Source organism: Triticum aestivum, chromosome 7B (assembly GCF_018294505.1).
Source record: "Triticum aestivum cultivar Chinese Spring chromosome 7B, IWGSC CS RefSeq v2.1, whole genome shotgun sequence".
Classification (NCBI taxonomy): domain Eukaryota; kingdom Viridiplantae; phylum Streptophyta; class Magnoliopsida; order Poales; family Poaceae; genus Triticum; species Triticum aestivum.
In genome coordinates, this window is record NC_057813.1 from 53,772,559 (window position 1) to 53,776,253 (window position 3,695).

Sequence of the window (3,695 nt, forward strand, 5' to 3'; positions counted from 1 at the left end):
ATAAAATTCTCTGAATAGGTCTATAGTGGGCTCCTATTGAAGGTACATCTTGCAGAACACTTGAAAGTAACATATGTTTGAAACATAGTTTGGCCCAATATCTTAATGATGGAGCTGAAAAAAGTGTAGCACGTCGCGGAAGAATTTTGAACCGGGCGGGGTGAATCCCCAGGCCATATGATCAGTAAAAACAATTACTTTTCCCTCCTTGGGATCAGGAGGATTTTCAGTGCCTGGGACCCTCCTTGGGATGACATCTTTTTTTGCTAAGGCGCATGTCTACACAAAGTCGTTTAATTCCTCCTCGGTAACCTGGGAAACTACCCAGTTGCATGAAGTGATGGTCTTAGTCATTGAGGATGAAGGTTTGAAAAGAAAGTATTGTTGGTTTAAGATTATGTTATTAAGCCGACCATTGATTCAAAGGTAAAAACTATAAATAGGCAATGTGTTAAGCCGAAGGATAGCGTTGAGTTATGCAGAGATATCTATTGGCGGCTTAAAAGGGGACTAATGGTATATGGTGGGTTATGGTTTATCAGTTAAGCCACCCGAACAGCTGCTAGTTTTCAGATCTATAAGTGAAGGGTTGCTAAGTGTTGGACAAACAGTTTTGGTAGATTGGTATTATAGTTTTGGAGCTACAATAGATCAGAAAATGAAGAAAAAAATCTAAACCTAAGGTGGCGGCAGCAGAAAAGTTCATATGCTCAGACGAGATCTTCTATGAAGGGGAGGTATTCAGATATTAAAAATGAGTGTTATGTTGCTACCGCACAAGTTTGGTACCATGGTCAGATAAAAAACTATTCAATCTAGAGGAGAAAAAGAGGAATGGCAAAGAACACTGACGAACAAGTGAAAATCCTAACTACAGATTTGTTCTACGGTGAAGTCAAACTTACTAAACACTGATGGACAACAAAGGTGCACAGTGGAGCTCTGGTCTGTTTAGGGTGATGCAGTGGCCAGAGTTGGTGCAGTGGAAGAAGGTCGACGGCGGCGGCGGAGCTCTGGTCACGTTGGCGTTGAGAGGAAGGAAGAAGAAGAGGCAGTGGCTGGGGGTAAAAGTGAGAATAGGGCCTCCTGTCCCTATTTATAAGGCAGTGGATTGATGGCATGCGCAGGATCGAGGAGGCCAAAAATGATTATGTAGCTGCATGGATGCCTTGATTTTCAGGAGGTTCATTAAAGATGAAGATATACCAAGATGTTTTGGGCCTCATGCGATATTAATGCAAGATGACGTCATGGCAGGTTAACACAATTCTGTGAGCTGACGTCATGGCGGGTTATGGGATTTCATAAAGATTGACGATGAAGGATTTTTCTAAGTCAAGTATTGAAGATTGATATGAACAAGTTCACATCAACCTGGGGCCTAATGTTGGGGATATAACTATAAGATATGACCCGCCCAGGAGGGGCCGTGTCATACCTGTTGGGGAACGTAGTAATCCAAAAAAAATCCTATGATCACGCAAGATCTATCTAGGAAATGCATAGCAATGAGAGGGGAGAGTTTGTCCACATACCCTCATAGATTGAAAGCGGAAGCATTTAGCAACGCGGTTGATGTAGTTGAATGTCTTCATGATCCAACCGATCCAAGCACCAAATGTATGGCACCTCCGTGTTCAGCACACGTTCAGCCCGATGACGACCCTCGAGCTCTTGATCCAGTTGAGGACGAGGGGAAGTTCTATCAGCACGAAGGTGTGGCGACGGTGTTGATGATGTTACTGGCGCAGGGCTTCGCCTAAGCACTACGACGATATGCCCGAGGTGTTAAACTATGGAGGGGGGCACCACACACAGCTAAGAGAATAACTGTTGTGCCTTGGGGTGCCCCCTGCCCCTATATACAAAGGAGGGAGGAGGAGGCCTACCAAGGAGGGGCGCGCCTATAGGGGGAGTCCAACTAGGATTCCCAATCCTAGTTGGAGTCCCCTTCCTTTCCAAGAGGGGAGAGAGGGAAGGAGCAGGAGAGGGAGAAGGAAAGAGGGGGGGGGGGGGCGCTGCCCCCTCCTTGTCCAATTCGGACGAGCTAAGGGGGGGGGGCACGGCCACCATGCGACCCTTCTCTCCTTTCCACTAAAGCCCATTAAGGCCCACTAGTTCTCCTGGGGGGTTCCGGTAACCTCCAGGTACTCTGGAAAATGCCTGAACCCTTCCGAAACCTTTCCGGTGTCCGAACATAGCCTTCCAATATATCAATCTTTGTGTCTCGACCACTTTGAGACTCCTCGTCATGTCTGTGATCTCATACGGGACTCCGAACAAACTTCGGTCATCAAAAACACATAACTCTTAATACAAATCGTCATAGAATGTTAAGCGTGCAGACCCTACGGGTTTGAGAACTATGTAGACATGATCAAGACACATCTCTGATCAATAACCAATAGCGGAACCTAGATGCTCATATTGGCTCCTACATATTCTACAAAGATCTTTATCGGTCAAACCACACAACAACATACATTGTTCCCTTTGTCATCGGTATGTTACTTGCCCGATATTTGATCGTGGGTATCATAATACCTAGTTCAATCTCGTTACTGACAAGTCTCTTTACTCGTTCCGTAATACTTCATCCTGCAACTAACTCATTATTCACATTGCTTGCAAGGCTTATAGTGATGAGCATTACTGAGAGGGCCTAGAGATACCTCTTCGATACATGGAGTGACAAATCCTAATCTTGATCTATGCCAACCCAACAAACACCTTCGGAGACACCTGTAGAGCATCTTTATAATCACCTAGTTACGTTGCGACGTTTGATAGCACACAAGGTGTTCCTACGGTATTCGGGAGTTGCATAATCTCATAGTCTGAGAACATGTATAAGTCATGAAGCAAGCAATAGCAATAAAACTTATCGATCAATATGCTAAGCTAACAGATGGGTCTTGTCCATCACATCATTCTCTAATGATGTGATCCCGTTGATCAAATGACAACACATGTCTATGGCCAGGAAACATAACCATCTTTGATTAACGAGCTAGTCAAGTAGAGGCATACTAGGGACACTTTGTTTTGTCTATGTATTCACACATGTACGAAGTTTCTAGTTAATACAATTCTAGCATGAATGAATAAACATTTATCATGATGTAAGGAAATATAAATAACAACTTTATTATTGCCTCTAGGGCATATTTCCTTTAGTCTCCCACTTGCAATAGAGTCAATAATCTAGTTCACACCGCCATGTGATTTAACACCAATAGTTCACATCTGTATGTGATTAACCCATAGTTCACATTGCCATATGACCAACAACCAAAGGGTTTACTAGAGTCAATAATCTAGTTCACATCGCTATGTGATTAACACCCAAAGAGTACTAAGGTGAGATCATGTTTTGCTTGTGAGAGAAGTTTAGTCAGCGGGTCTGCTAAATTCAGAGCCATGTGTATTTTGCAAATTTTCTATGTCTACAATGCTTTGCATGGAGCTACTCTAGCTAATTGCTCCCACTTTCAATATGTATCCAGATTGAGACTCAGAGTCATTTGGAGTGATGTAAAGCTTACTTCAACGTAACTCTTTATGACGAACTCTTTATCACCTCCATAACCGAGAAACACTTCCTTAGTCCTCTTAGGTAACTAAGGATAACTTTGATCACTATACACTGATCCACTCCTGGATCACTGTCGTACCCCCTTTCCAAACTCATATCA